The following is a 17,941-nucleotide window of genomic DNA, read 5'->3' as shown; positions in this document are numbered from 1 at the left end:
GCAGACATCTTCACTAAACCACTAGACGAATCCACTTTCTCTAGACTGGTTGGTGAACTTGGGATGTTAAATATGTCTAATTAATTAGACAAGAAATAACTGCAATTTGTTCGTAAGTTCACAAGTTTTAAAATGTACATATTTTCAGGACTTGTGAATTTACAAAGAGCATCCAGTATTTTACATAATTTTCTGATAATTAGTTTTAATTATTTGCCATGATTTATATGATTTGCATGATTTATGTGATTATGTGATTAATTGCTAAGTGGTAGATATTTAGAATTAATTTTCTTGAATTATTTAAGTGCTTATATTCAATTAATGAATATTAGTGTTTATTTAATTCATATTTTAATTATATTTGATTAATGGATTTGAAGCAATTCAAATCATGTTAAGTTATCCATTAATTAAATGATAATTAAATTACTTGCAGCATAATTACTTAAATTTGTCTAACTGAATCTTATTCGGTTAAATTTTATTTAAGTTATTGTGATTTCAGTTTGATAATTTACAAAATTGTTTTATATCGAAATAAAATGTCAAATTATCAAACTCAATTTGTTTTCGAGTCTATATTTATCTGTAGCGCAACCTTTGACTTAGTCAAAAGTTGCGCCACTATTCATATAGCTGTGCCTGTTTAAGTATTCTTATTTTTCGGCCAAGTCGGGAACTCGGCGCAACAATTGACTTTCTCAGTCAAACGTTGCGCCAACAATCGCTGTATGTATCCACTGTGTATAGCATAGGGGGTAGTTTTGTAATTTCAAAACTTGCGCCCCTATTGCTGCTATATGTGTTTTCTGTGTATAGCATAGAGGGCAAGTTGGTCATTTACCAACTTGCGCCTCATTCCCTCTGTGCACATATATATTCACACTTAGATCTTTTTTCTTTCATCTTCATATACACACGATATATATACACACGCCGAACTCTCCCCACTTTTTCAAAAAACCACCGAGTTCTTGGAGTTTTGATCGTACAAAACCCAGTCGAAACCTTGGCCATTTTGATTTCTGGAACCAGTTTTAGAATCACCGTGACAAAAGCTTTCCACCCATACCTGTTTCAACACGATCCGTAGCAGTTTTTCGAAAGGGTTTTTCGAAACCTTTAGACTTCTTGGACTGTTTTGCACGTAATTTTTTCATCGATAATTTTCGAAACCGATACCATTATTCTTAGAATTTCAAGGAGAACAACATACTGTAATTTCGTCAAAATCTGAAATTCTTGGAATTAGGGTTTTTCGGAGCGTTATTAATTAATTATTTTCGTGACATAAAGTGAATATTTGTTCGTATTTATTCGTGAAACGAAATTTATAATCATTTTTAATTTTAATTAAAAATGGCTGCAAATTTTGATATTCCGAAAACAAATTTCACTATTGTTGAAAATAATAATTTAATTACGCAAGCGAATTATCGACGCTGGGTTCGTTATATGTCAGAATATTCATTTGCTAGATTTGCTATGACAGAATCAGTTTATCTTAACAAATCTCTACTTCGAGATTTTCTGTCTTCTATTTCTGTTATAAATGAAGAACAGGTATTTGGAATCAAGTGCGTCATTCAGGGACGAACACTGATGATTACTGAACAAACCCTGAATACTGCACTCCAATTGCCAACTGACAACTTTGAGGCTGTTCCAGACAAGGCTGAACGAACAAATTTCTTCTTTGCTATTCATTGCCAGAGGGAGAATGGAGATCTTCCGAGCAAAATGTACGTCAAGCATTTACCTCGAGAATGGAATTTCTTCTTTAATTCCATTTCTCATGTATTTGCACCAAAGACTGGAGGGTTCCATGGCATCACAACCTTCAATCAGGAGATTGGGATTGCAATAGCTCAGAATACAAGGATAAATCTGGGACATCTAATTATGGGAGCTTTTCAGGACTCTTTAAGGAAGAACAGGAATGTACTCCTCTATCCTAGGTTCTTCCAGATTGTGCTAAACCAGATGCTATCTCCTGCTGAAAGAGCTGTCTATCCCAATATAGACAATGTTATATGCTCTTTCATGACTACCAGGGTCATATCTATGCTGGAGAGTCACCAGAACTACACTAACAATGAGGATGTGGTTCTTCCGGAGGCAATGCAAGAATTCTTAAACAACCAGAACTTGCCTCCACCACACATTCAAAATGTTGCTGATCCTGTGGTTCAGGAAGAGGAGGCCCCTGAAACACAAGCTGAAGAAGTCACTGAGTCATCTCATCAAGCTGATATTCCTGAGACTCAAACTTCTCAAGTTCAAGAAGAGGTGATAGTGGAAGATGCACAGACATCCTCAGATGACAATGCTCAATCTGAAGGAGAGGATTCACTGCAAGACAACTCCACTGATTCAGAAGATGAAGTGAATACTCCTATTCAATCCACTGCAGCTGATGTAATGGTGGATGTTGATGAACTTTTCTCTAACACCTACAATCCACTGCTACAGTCAGGTATTCCTTCTGACTCTGACAACTTGTCATTTGATGCACCTGATTGGGTTCAGAATCTTTTGGATTCCAATCAGCTTTCACCTACTATCACAAGTGCCATTGAATTTGAAATCCCCCAAATTCATAACCAAGGCACCACTTCACAAACAATTGTAGCAGAAACTTCTCAACCCCTCAGCCAACCACTTCATATTTCTGAGAGAGAGGGAGAAAGTGCCTTAAGTGCACCACATAAGGAGATTGTTTCTGAAACTGCAGCTCTGTCTCCTAGTCAAGAAAGGAGAATAGAACCTGAGACAACTGCAGATATGTCTATTTCTTCAACACCTCAGCCAAACACTATTCCAATGCACAGTGAGGTTGCACACACAGTTGAAGAATTGACGGTTGCGAACACTTTGTCGTCCATGTCAGGGATAGACACTGTTGTTTCTGATCCTTTTCAGGGTCAATTGCCTTCACAGGCTTCTGGGGGAAACTTGGATGAATTGCCACATTCTACATCCTTGTCTACCCCCCTGGGAGGAACATTCCCAGATCCTTCAAAGGACTCTTCACCTCTCGAAGGTGAACGGCAATCTGTTTCTGAGCCCTTCGTATCAGGAAGTGTGCCAGTTATAGAGGACTTGTCACAAAGTCATTCGCCGTCAAAGGCAGTTGTGGGAAACCAGGGTGCTTCGCCAATTCAAGGATCACATCCTTCGAGCCCTGTGTCTACCCACCCTGAGATTCCAACTCAGGATCCTTCAAAGGACTCACCACTTCCAAGTGGTCGGCAACTTGTCTCTTATGACTCAGATTCATCTGACGAGGAAACCGAGGACGAAGGCTTACGAACCTTCATTGCACCTTCTGTGACCTCTCTAGAAGAGGCTAAGAAGATTTCTTCTGCAGGTACATCTAAGGATGCTGGAACTTCTTTGAGTGAGAGGGAAACACCAACAGAAACTGATATACAGAAACCCTCTAACCAACTGAGTGATCTAGTCTTGAGAGAAATGAGAGAAACACCTGCAGAACGTACTAGTGAGAACCCCAAATCCCAACCTACAATTGAATCTGCCATTCCAACTGTATCTGTGACAGAATTTGAAGCTCTGAAATTCAAAGTTCAACACTTAGAAGCTGAGAATCTTGTTCTACGGGAGGAGTTGGTAGAAATCAAATCAACAATGGAACAAAGGTTGGCTGCCCTGGAGGCTAAGTTGCTGGCATCTCAACCTTCCAGAGAGGATTACTCAACTGAGGGGGAGAGAGCAGCAGAAAAAGCAAAAGGGAAGAGGGTGATAACAGGGGTGTCTGAAGAACTGATTGATTCTGCTCTTAGGCATCAATTCAGTTACACTCATGATGAATACATCCCTGAGTTTGTGGATGACAGGGTGATAAGAATGGTTGGTGCTGAGAATGAAGATCTTGAAGAAGGAGAAATCCCAGACGCTGAAGTCTTTGCTGATGAACTTGCATATCACAATGACATCTTTCCTGCTGAAGAGTTTGAAATTGCAAATCCACAAGACATTGCTAATGTTGCTAGGGATTATGCTGAGCAAAAGAGAGCAAGGGAGAAGTTAGAAAATCAAAGACGGATTCGAAGGGAAAGGAGACTTGCCAACTTACATAAAGATGGAGCTGAATGGGATGCTGCTAGATCTGTGTTTGATTTCCCAGAGGTCACTCAAGAAAACAATGATGACGAAGTGAAAGATATCTTTGACTCCTTCAGGAACAACTACAAGGATTTACATGATTATCACGAGGTGTTGAATGATATCATTTCTACTGTGTCTATTGCTGTTCTTCCCAGGAGAGGATGGATGGTGAACATATCATTTGAGCTACAGAGAGAAGGCCATGGACTCAAGCATGTGTCAAGTCAGTTTCTCAGAGATCTTTCTTTAACTGAGCTGTTTGTGGTAAGAAACAAGATCATCTCAACCGGCAGAAAGCATAATGAAATATTCAGAGATATGGTGGAAGAATGGATCACTGACATTGGAGTTGAAATTCATGACAAGCCATCAGTTATCAAGTATTTCAAGGATGGTATGATTCAGAGTATTGGACTCACTGATGAAGCATTATCAACATACAATCCTCGTATACTGAAATATCTGGAAGCTCAAGTCAGGGAGAAGTGCTCAAGGACTAGCAAGGGAAGACTAACTGCTGAACTGCTATATGCCTATCGTCTGAACTTTGCTGCTCTGAGAGACTTAGACTTATCAGCCATCAATCGTCAACCACCATATCCACTGCCTCCACTCAACCCTGAAATTCCTGAAAATCCAAATACACCTGTTGTTACTTACAATCCTACATCTGTAATATTCAAGAAGAAGAAAGACTCTGAAGTCACTGCTATACCACTCACAGAGATTGGAAAACTCAATTCCAAAAGAATCACTCGTGCAGTTGCAGCTGTTAAGTGGTCAGTGGTAAAAGAAGACAAGAGTGTGCTCAAAGATTTGGTTGATCTTCTGGAGATAAGAAAAGCTGTAGAAACTGTCCACAACACTTCTAGAGTTCGTGCTCATCCATCAAGGATCATTATGAAAATTGAAGGAATGGAGATGAATGTCACTTTTAAGAAGTTGAAGAAGATGGTTCACCTGCAAACTTTAGAGAAGATGAAGAAAAATCTAGAGCAACCTCCACCTGAGAATACACTGGAGCAAGTGGCACTGAGTACCATTACAGCAAGGATTGAAGAGATTGAAAACAAGCTTACTCAGAAGAGAGTAGAGGAAGCTGCAAAGAGGAAAGCTGAGCAGAAGCTGATTAATGCAAGAGCCAAGAAGCCAAGGAAAGATTAGTTCAGGCTAGAGGAACAATGGCTGCTTGTATTTACTTTTGATTTCTGGAAAATGTAAGATATAATCCAGACTGTACTTAGTATTATTTCCTGTTTAAATTAGTATGCTTTTTCATTGTGTCAGTTGAGTTATCCTCTTAAAGGATTTGCTTGTCGAACTCTAACAATCAAATAGGGGGAGATTGTAAAGCATAATGTAATGTAAATGTAATTCGATAACTCAACACATCAAAAGACAGGAAACAATACGTAAGTATAATACAGGAATCTACAGGTTGGAGATTCGATACGAACAGACAAAGACAATCAAGATATCTGAGACGAGCATCCGTCCACTGAAAGAAGTTCATTAACATGTTCAAGCCTCAGTGAAGAATAAAGTTCAATGTGTCTGCTATCAAGATTGCCTGAAGATCAAGTATCAAAGACCAGAAGATTCCAGTATATTTAATTTGATTATTTGTAATCAAATTTATCGAAGCAACATCTAATCCGGAATGACTGATCAAGTATATCATCAAGCAAAGGATTCAAAGAATTATTTCAGTTCGAGTCGTTCGTGAACCAGACCAGTGCACAGGACGTCAGGACGTACGAAAGTATTCAGTGGATTCGATCAAAGGATTAATTGATCAAGTCAATCGAGCTGCTCCTGGATTTATTGCCAAAAGACATATTAATTAGATATATATGTATATATATATTAATTGTGAATTATTTGAATTTAAATAATTCAAGTAATTAATTTATCACAATTAATTAAATATATATATGTATATATTTAATTCGTGCAAAATGGAATGACTTGAGAAAATTCTCCAAGTCATTGCACTGTGTAAGAGTTGAGGCGCAAGGTTTGACCAAAGTCAAAACCTGCGCTTCTCCTCTTCACAGTATAAGTCTGTAAGAAGTTTCTAAGTCACTACATATGTGTGACCACTGATGGAGCGCAACCTTTGACCAGGTCAAAGGTTGCGACCCTAAATCTTGTCCCAGGCGCAACTTCACTCAAATCTTTCTAAGTCAAGTCATACAGGGGGAACACTCTAAGTGAAGAGGCGCAATGTTTGACCATGTCAAAGCGCAAGGTTTGACTTAGTCAAAACTTGCGCTTGACACTGAATCAACTCTGTGGCCAAGCAAATATTCTATCTCAAGTCACATATGGATGCACTGTACAAGCGCAAACTTTGACCAGGAGGCGCCAAGTTTGACTCTCACAATTGAAGACACTGGAATATACATATATGTATATATGGAGCGCAACTTAGCTATACATATATTCATATATATATATGTATATGAAAGTGGCGCCAATCTCCTGTATTCACTTGGAGTTAGTTTTATTTTTATAAAACGAATCCGTCCAGGACGAACTTAAGTCGTCCAGGACGAACTCGTTAACCATGGTTAGATTTTGTAAAGCCTATAAATAGAGCTTTGTGTTTTCATTTGAAAACAACTACACACTTTGTAAGTGCACACACTATACACGTTCTCGAGAGTTCAATTAGAAGATCGTATTTATCGAGAGTTTGTAATAGAGTGATTGTAGTCTCTGCAGCCGACACTTGTGTTGGAATTTGTAGCACCCGAGGATTATTTCTAATACAAGAATATTCCCCGACTTGCTGGAGTTATTTATTTACGATTGATTTAACATGGACTGAAACAAAGATTATCCGCAATTAAATTAAATCGAAGAAATTGGTACGACGTATTCAACCCCCCCCCTTCTACGTCTGATTGGACCTAACAGTTTTGTTAAAATTATTTATGTGTTATTATTTTCTTCATTATTTTATTTTAATAAAGTAATTCTTATATATATAAAAAGTGAGATGCGTCATTATATATGTTTTACTCTCTAATTTTTTATTTTAAAAGAAATATGAAAATAGTTTAAATTTATATACCAGAAAAGTAACAGAGCATCATTAAGGGGTGTGAAGAAGCATTTAGTTGATATTTAAGCATGCTCAATCAGCTGCATAATCGGTGCTTTTTAAATATTTAATTGGTTTGAAATTTTTTAATTTTGTTTGAAGAATAATATCTTTTGAGGATCCTGACAAAAAAAAAAATATCTTTTGAGGATCAGAAATTTTAAGCAATTTAAAAGCTCACTATGTAGCTCTCCTTGATTATATGCCTGATTGGTGCTTCAGAATGGGGAGTGAATTTCATTTAATTCTTTCCATTACCATCTAAAAATTTGAATTCAAAGTAAGTATTTGAAAAATTGGAATCATATTGGTTGTCTCTCTTCAATTTTATATTTAAATTTCCTTGATTATAGCTTTCGTTGAACAATAGTATGACAAGAATTAAAACAATGATTTTATTTATGCTAATTTGTTTGATTAATTTTCTATATGTATATGTCTATATATCTATATATTTTGTAGATAGTGGATATATATATAACCATTATCAAGACCTCATATCTTTGATTGTTTGTATTCATCTTTGTTTTTATTTTTCTTTTGTGACGTTATAGTTTGAGATTTTCATTCTTTTTTCCGTATCTGTAAGCAATTCTTTTAAAATTTCAAACATGTTTTTAATTTACAAGATACGTGGATATGAATGTTAATGGAATCTTCTTTTACAATTTGTAGCTATCAAAGGCCGAGGAAACTACACTACAATGAAGAAAGCAAGGCTGAGACAAGTCGTGAGACTCAAATAATCTAAGGGAATAGTAATTTCCTACTACATTCAACTGATTTTTGGTTTCATCATATGTTTTGCTGGCTTGATTATCATATTTATTATTTAATTGAGACTAATTATTTATTTTTGTGTATGTGTATATAGAATACTTAAACCACCATTTGTCTGGCCGCTCAGTTCCTCTAATAAGCAACACACCAATCTGGCTATACAGATTCATCTGATACAAATTTTAGAGTTGTCAATAAATGGAGAATGATATATTGTTGTCTCACTTGGTAAATTGAATCTCAGCCTTTTCTGTGCAAGTTTATGAAAATTCTTATTGTTACTTATTTAGATTGATTATATAACAAGTGAAATCATTTATTGGAACTTAATATCAATCATTAGAATTTACATATGTATGTATAACTTATGTGTATGTATGATACAATTGCTTAGATGGTTGTCAGTTGTCTACAAGCATCTAGAAAGGAATGACGAAAGCTTGGGTGCTCTTTAACAATCTCAAAGTCCTTTAAAACAACTCATTACTGATTTGAGCAGCAGGTTTTCAAAAAAGTTGACTCGGAGACTATTTGGCGTGTGAAACTTTGGTAAAGCTCATCAGTCATATTCTCAATACAAAGGAAGTTAGTAAAGGGATCTAAAATGGTCAGACGGGAGTGAGAAATGTAGACGATGAGGCTAGCAATGCAGTTAACATTGAGGAAGCATCACGTGAGATGGAGAAGTCTGATGAAATGATGTCAATGTAATTGCCTCCCTATATTTACATTGATGTAGTCTTTGTTTATTATCTTGAGAATATATAATTTCGCACGTTAGTATTTTTAGTCGCTCAAGTTCATTGTGATTTGTGAAGTAATTGTTTTATTCATAAATTTTCTATTGCAAGTTCTCATTTGTCTCATGCATTGTCTCGGGAGTAAGTTAAAGTCTTGATCGCATAATCTATTTAAATGAACCATTGACGGGTTTGTAATTTTTTTTATCTATTGTTTTTGAAAGAGATAATAAAATTTTCCTGATTCGTATTTTATAATATTTTTATAAGAACATAAAGGACTTGAATTTTTGACAGAGATAATAAAATTTCCATGATTTGTATTTTATAATATTTTTATAAGAACTTAAAAGAACATAAAGAACTTGAGTATAATGACAATAATGACAATATAACAATTCCTGTACGATGTCACGTCAAGAAGTCCACGTAATTCCTAAATGTCACGTCATAAAGCCACATATTTCGAAAAAGACACATCCGCAACATCAACTCATCACTTAATTCATATATGTCAAGTTCTTTACAATCCCACAAATTATGCATGCATTCATGGATTTGTTTTAATTGTCTTAACTAAAAATCATTCCCTTCCTGTTTTTAGCTTATTTTTTAAAGGTAGTTATTGACTTCCTATATCTCTAATTTAAATATGAAAAGCCTTCTCAAGTACTCTCCAAGATATGAAACTAATCCTCATTATTTCTGAATTCAGAATCAAATCAATTCTTATCATTTATTTTAAAAATTCAAATTCATCACTATCTCTCTCATCTTTTTTATTTTTCTCCTCCTCTCTAAGTATGGTTTCAAACTCTATGTTCATTGAATAATTGGTATAACTTGCACGGGAAGTTTATTTCATACAATTAATACTAATTGCAACAAATTTTACTTTACTTATTTTGAGTCTTATAATTGATTTCATGGATGATAATCTATCTAAAGGATCTGAATTGCTAGCTTCCTTCTGTATTTTCTATTATCAATTAATTAATTTGTGATAAAATATAGTGTATAAAAATAATATATATGTATATATTCCATTTTCAAAATATTTAAATTTAGTTAAATAATTCATTACTATTCCAAAAACGATACAATTCATTAGTATGCCAAAATATTATGGTTTAGTTAAATAATTCATTTTAAAAATATTATAGTTTAGTTAAATTTTTTAGTTAAATATTTTATAGAAAATCGATGTCTTAATTCAGTACAATGCCAAAAAAATATTACATAAATTAAATACATTACTATGCCAAAAAACTGTAACAAAAAAATATCTATTTTAAATGCATTTTAGACATTGATAATTCTGAAAAATAATTTCTATCTATTACAAGTTTTGAATTTCAATACTCATCAAACATTATAATACAAAATCTCATTCACTATTTTACTCGCTAAATTAAATATGTTGCTGACAATAAACTACATAAATCAAAAACTGTTATTTATTTACTTTCCTTTTTATTGAAATATTGTTTTTTTTATCTATTAATGCAATCTCTATTCTCACCAAAAAAACCTGCACATCTACTATTATAAACGTCCATTCCAACTATAAAATTGCATCTGCCACAGTTACAACATATATACGAAGATTCTTGCCGCTACGTTGAAGATACTACTTTTAATATTTGTATGATTTACATGACTATTTTATACAATTAACCTTCGATTTGTTTCCAATCTTAAATTTTTTTATTTAACTTATATCCAACAGATATAATTGGAGTATTAGAAAACATGTAGTCACTTTCTTTTGACATCTAAATTATCAGTGGACCAAAGCCGATGATAAATTTTTGGCTTGGTGATGGGAGGTAAAATAATAAAATATACTATAAAATATTAATTAAGAAAGAGCTTACTGCTGAAAAAACCAATAACTTTTTCTTTAGTTTGCAAAATAACCAATATGGTTTTTAATTTACATGTTTAACCAATAAACTTTATTAAATTATGCAAATAGTAACTATGGTTAAGTTAAAATCTGACATGTCCATTTTTTGCCAAATCAGTGTTATGACATGGCAAGTGCCTGAATAATAATATTTAAAAAATAAATTAAAATCTAATTCTAATTACATAAATCTTAAACAATAATTATATTCACTCAATATCCTAATACCTAATTCTCTCTTCTCCTCACGTTCTCACGTTCTCTCTCCCTGTACCTCTATCTCTCATCGCTCTCATCTTACCACTCTCCATCTTATCCCATCTTTGGTTCTCAGGTATGGGCTCATACTATAATCATACTATAATACTAATTCTTATAATCAGAGTTTACAATCTGGGGTTATGATTTGGGGTTACTAAGTGTGTATTGTAACTAGGGTTTACGATATATTGTATGCAGGTTAAGTATGGACATGGAGGACAAAAGGTTAAGGTTCTTGTGGATGCAGTATGAAGTCGTTCTTAAAGTGGATGAAGATAAATGTAATATGCTAGATTTGGTGATTGAGTTTGAAGATGAAGGTAAGAAATCCGGTGCTAAGCTTGACTACAAATATCCAGTGTTTTCATATGTTTACAATATGAAACATGTGAAATTGTTGAATGATAATGATTTAATGAGCATGTTTGATAGGCTAAGTAAAAAGAAGGTGATAGATATATATGTAGGTGTACAGGATAATCCTAATCCCCTGTATGAGTTGGTTTTACAGTTGAGAGAACAAAATAATGCGGAGGTAGGAAAAATGATGGATAATCATGTTAATGATATGCTGGAGAATGAAAATGAAGTAGGTGATATTGTGGAGGATGTAAATAATGTAGATAACATGGTGGAGGATTGTAAAAATCAAGGAAATGAAGGGGTGGATAGTGATTCTGATAGTGAATATATCGGAGAAAGTGAGTTTGATGAGGAAAATGGGCATAGTGAAGAAAGTGTTGATGATGAAGCAAGTGTGCATAGTGCAGGAAGTGAGGATGATGACAAAATGTTATTTGATAGGAATAATAATGGTGAGGAAATTGTGGAGAAATACGGGGGAGGTGGAAATGCAACAATTATATTTGAAGACGACAAATATGCAAGTGATGATGATGATAGAGTTCTGTTGGAGGAAATTGAGGAGGGGGGTGAAAATATCAATGTTCAACCATACTACAAAGAAAATACTAGTTTTAAAGATGTAGAACTAACAGTTGGGATGAAATTCGCTAATCATCTACAACTAAAACATGCAATTAAATGTCATGCAGTTGCCAATGGGTTGGTGATAAAGTATTTGAAAAGTGAGAGCAATAGGTTGTTGGCTGTTTGTGGACAACCAAATACTTGCAGATGGAGATTGTGGGCTACACAAATGTCCACAGAAGAAAGCTTTCAGATTAAAACACTAAGAAACAAGCATACTTGTGTTAGGGACTACAATGCTAAAATAGTAACAAGCAGCTGGCTAGCAAAAGAGTATGCAAGGAAACTGAGGGATAACCCCACTATGAAACTTAAGGAAATGATGGCTGATGTAAAGGAAACATATGGCATAACTGTGACATTGAATCAGTGTTATAGGGCAAAAGAGAAAGCAGTTGGAGAGATTGAGAAAGACTTAGAAAAGCACTATGGCTTGTTGTTCAACTATGCAGAAGAAATACAATCAAAAAATCCTGGAAGCAGGGTGGTGATTGATGTTAATGATCAAGATGGTGCCAGAAAATTTAGAAGATTTTATGTCTGTTTTGCTGGGATCAAGAGGGGGTGGAAAGAAAATTGCAGGAAGATCATTGGTCTTGATGGTTGCTGGTTAAAGGGTAAGTGTAAGGGGGAACTATTATCAGCAATAGGGAGGGATGCAAATGATCAAATGTTCCCGATATGTTGGGCTGTGGTGGAGGGAGAATCATACGACAGTTGGAGTTGGTTCCTTAAACTATTGGTGTTGGATTTAGGGCCTGATGGACCTTTTAGCAAGGGTACTGGGTGGACTATCCTCTCTGATCAACAGAAGGTACACTTCTATACTTGCATTAAGATCATAGTAATCTAAAGGACTATTATAGCTACTCTTGCTCAGTTGACACAATAAATATCTTACACAACTTAGTCTCAGCACTGTATCTAGAGTAGAGCTGGTAACAATTATCAAGTGGCTTTATGACCAGAACAAAAATGAACTTCTAAATTTTAATATTATACAAATCATGCTAAGGTAGCCTCTGTCTCATTTTAAAAAAAAGTGTAATATTATTTACTACCTATAATGACTATCTAGCGGCAAAATAAATCACTAAATTTATATTTGAAATAATTTACAATTTGGATTCTTATAAAATAAATTATTTATGAGAACATAATAATAATATTTACATTTTACATAAAATTTATACATCATGTTATATATTGTTCTTTTTATTTTTAGGCTAATTTGTATATTAATATAACATTTAAACTAATTAAATTTAAAAAAAAAACTATAACAGAAAGATATAAATTACATGATTTATAATAACGTAAAACTTATGAAAAATAAGATAGATTCAAACAATATGTGTATTACATTTATTAAATACTTACAAACATCACTGAAAAATTTAAAATCATTTGCTTCTTCTAATTCTCATTTTTTTTAAGTTAATCTTATTTTTATATATTAATAATTCCTTATTTTATATATATATATATATATATATATATATATATATATATATATATATATATATATATATATATATATTCTTTTTAAAGAATAGTGAATACACAAAAAAATTGTATATTGTCTAATTGTATAATGAATACACAAAAAAATTGTATATTTGTCTAATTGTATGATGTAGATTTTTGTTGTATTATGTGTTGTTCACTTATTTTACTCACATATATTGTGCATATTTTTTATATAGGGTCTGATAAAGGCAGTGGGAGAGATTATGCCAGAAGCTGAACATAGAAATTGTGCTAGGCACATCTATGCTAACTTTAAGAAGAAGTGGGATGGAGCTCAATATAGGAAGTGGTTTTGGGTTGCAGCCAAGAGTAGCACCAAGGCAGAATTTGGTATGGCTATGTCTTCATCGTTGACTTGAGTGGAGAACTCGCGGAATCTGTGATTCATATTTATCAATACGATTTAGAAAGGTCGGTGATCTTGGTTCTAACAAGTATGAAGGTTGGACCATAATTTTCATTTGTCACAATCATATACACATCTAAATATATTTAATTTCCAAAACTGTTTGGTGACAATTTATACAACTACAGGAAATATCAGCTTTATCAACACACCGACATCGAAAGTCGCTGTTAATCCAAGTTTGAGTGCGGTATATAGCATGAGACACAAATATTTATTTAATTTGCTCATTCATTCACACGGAATCGTATAATTGTATATTTCATATCAAAATAATTTGAGAATAATTTATAATATTTTTAATTTGTTCCAGGTTTGATCGTGATGAATATGTATCGCTGCTAGATCTCTGATTATAACATCTCCAAGAATGTTGAATAATCGTAATACAGTATTCATATTTTTATGAAACAATAATGTAATAAGTATTTGAGATTCTCAAATCTTATAAAGTATGAGGTTATCATCAGGACTATATTTATTTTAGATGATATTTTATTTTATTTAATTTTATTGTTCATTTGGGATTATTTGATAGTTTAATTTTCTATTCTTAATCACAAAAATTATTTTACTACGCCACAAAAAACCAACTGCAATATCAAAACACCCGTGCGCGGAGCGCGGGCAAAAAAAAGCTAGTTTGACTAATAGTTAAATAAAATAAAAACGTCTTTAATGGAGAACTAAACTAATTATATCATTGCTTATTATATATGTTACATAAATGAATAGATATTAAATCAATAAATTAGAATCACGGATTATAATTTATATACTGAGATTTCAAACCGCATTGAAACTTTAAAATTTATAACGGATAACCTATACTTAATTGAATCTAAATGTTTCCTAAATTTAAGAGATACACTATATTTAAATATACATGGAATTATATTATGGAGTGAAAAAAAAACTATATTTGTTTGAAATTATAACAAAAGGTCTTAATTTGAAAGACAAAAATTAAATAAAAAAGTATTTTAGTAATTAATGTCAAAATCAGTGGAAACAACTAATATATTTAAAGTATTCCATTATCAAGAGCTATAATTTTGAAGTGAACAAATATACACAATGGAGCAAATATTATAAATTAAGCTAGAAATAGTGCAGACCTATTTCAAGACCAATTGTGTTATTCTCTTTTTGACTTCGAGACGTCATCCCTTGTCGAAGCATCGTCGCAAGAGGCTTTGACGGATACTACCTGATGCATACACGGATCAACGTGATTCGTGTAAGATAAGTAGAATTCTATTATAAAATACAGTAAATAATCGCAAAGCAAAGTCCGTAGATAAAGAAATTAATGTGTAAAGAAAGCCAAGATCAGTAGTACTGCCGCAAAATCCGACGGAGGACACGAATCAGTTCGAAAGCCAACGAAGAAAACATACCCGTCACGATTAGAGGCGTGGAAGAAAGAATGGTTTCGAATGTGAAATTCAAATATTTTGCTTTGATCTGATAAGAATATTATATGCAAATAAGTAGCAAAGCTTAAATCTGAACTGACGTCGTGATTAGTGGCACGATTCAAGGATGCGTGATTAATGCTATTTTGAAATTATGATCTTGATATGATGATCGTGAAATAAAATTTAATGTGCTCTTAGATCCAATTTCCGATCCTCAAAAGATATTATTTTTCAAACAAATTTAAAAAAATTCAAAATAATTAAATATCAATTAAATGCTGCTTCACAACATATTACCATTACGACGCTCTGTTACTGCTCTGGTATATAATTTTGAACTAATTTCATATTTATTTTGAAACGAAAAATTAGAGAGTAAAACATATATAATGACACATCTCATAATTTTTTATATATAAGAATTACTCTATTAAAACTGAAAAAAAATAAAATAATGAAGAAAACAATAACACATAAATAACTTTAACAAAACAATAGTCAAATCATAATTTTTTATAGTATAACATATTTAATCGTGCATTAATACCTTATTCTTTTTTATATAATCTCATGAAAATATTTTAACTATACTTTATTTTTAAATATTTTAAGAAAAGACGATTAGCAGTTTAAGAGGTAATCACCTTTCCAATTTATTAAATTTTTGATGTAATATCATACAAATAATCTTCTAAGTGCTTAGGAAGTCTTTACAAATTTCATTCGAAAAAAATAAGAAGCTAACGATTACAATTTAAAATAGGTAAATGCACGAAAATATACATGTAGATGTGAAATAAATTAAATGTATAAAGATAAGAAAATTATTGTTTGAATTTTTTTAAATATATTTTAATTTTAAATATTTTAAAAAAAGGAGATTAGCAATTTATGAGATAATGCAATTTGGAATTTTTAATTTTTCATGCAACATCGTACAATAAAGTCTTCGGAGTGCTGGGAAGTCTTCCCATATTTAATCAGAGAGAAATTGAAGGTAATTACTTACAATTATAGATACGCAAATATATGGATATATACACATACATATGAAATCAATTAAAAGAATCAAAATTAGTAATGTAAAATCTGTTATAATTAGTAAACTTCCCGTGCAAGTTATACTTATTATTTAACTAACATAGAGCTTGAAACCATACTTAGAGAGGAGGAGAAAAATAAAAAAGATTAGAGGATTAATTTGAATCTAAATTTTTAAAATAGATGATAAGAATTGATTTGATTTTGAAAAAAATCAATGCTTTACATACTAGTTAAGACAATTAAAAACGAAAGCTGGAATTATTGCTTAATTTATGGGATTGTGTGGTATACTTGACATAAATAATTTATGTGATGATAATTTAAAGTACTCAATGAGCTGGCTTTTATGACTTGGCATTTCTAGAATAGGAAGCAGAAATCAAGGCTGAAAATATGAGATTACATATTTAAAGTACTCATTGAGCTGGATTTTATTACGTGGCTTTTCACGAATTACGTGGACTTGTTGACTGGGCATCATTGATTAGGAATTATAACAAAAAGTCTTGATTTCGAAATCACATGTATTGAATATGGAAACCAGTATATATTGTACAAAAAAGAATTGTAATAATAACGGTCAAAATCAGTTAAACCAAATAAATTTTGACTATTTTTCCTTATTTATATATGGGCTATAACAGGCTAGACCCATGTATCCAAAAAATTAAAAAATCAAATATATAAAAAACTTTCTTACCAAAAGCTAAAATTATGGAGTGAAAAAAATACTATATTTGTTTGAAATTATAACAAAAGGTCTTAATTTGAAACGCAAAAATTAAATAAAAAAGTATTTCAGTAATTAATGTCAAAATCAGTGGAAATCAAACAGAGTCAGACTTCCCTATCTGGATCTGAGCTATAACCTAAATCCATGTATCCGAAAATTTAAAAATCTAATATACAAAAATTTCCTTATCAAGAGCTAAAATTTTGAAGTGAAAAAGGACTCCATTAATTTAAAATTATAAAAAAAAAGTCTAGATTTGAAAATTGAATATAGTGAATATGGAAACAACTATATGTTATACAAAAAAGGATTAATGCAAAAATCATTCAAAATCAATATTTTGATTACTTTTCCCTATTTACATATAACAAAAGGCTAGATTCATGTATATGGACGGAAATTGCGTCATATTCAATCTCGGTGGTTCTTGTCAAACAATAATGACCCACGGTAAGATGTAAACAAAAAATCTAGATAAATAAGCAGATCCTGAAGAAAAGTGAATATAAATCTTCACACGATGAACATCCGATAGTGGCCTGGACGAATCATCTATATTCAGCAGCTGCAAGGAAAACTCAACAACAAAAAGTGTCTCAATAAATGCATTAGAGGACATATATGCATCATAATCACTATCAATACGAATGGAAATTATGTAAAAATAATGTAAAAAAATTTAATTACAAATTATGAAATCAATTAAAATTGTGAGGACGGATCTCTCCGCTTTTCTTTGTAGCAAACTATCAAACACGTTAAATACAAATCATGTGCTGATTATGATACTTGCACCGTTCAAGCAACAAACTTCAGAACCCGTACACCAATAATAGAATGAACAAATATACACAATGGAGCAAATATTGTAAATTAAGCTAGAAATA

This window comes from Daucus carota, chromosome 9, assembly GCF_001625215.2.
Source record: "Daucus carota subsp. sativus chromosome 9, DH1 v3.0, whole genome shotgun sequence".
NCBI classification, from domain to species: domain Eukaryota; kingdom Viridiplantae; phylum Streptophyta; class Magnoliopsida; order Apiales; family Apiaceae; genus Daucus; species Daucus carota.
This window is presented reverse-complemented; position numbering follows the sequence as displayed.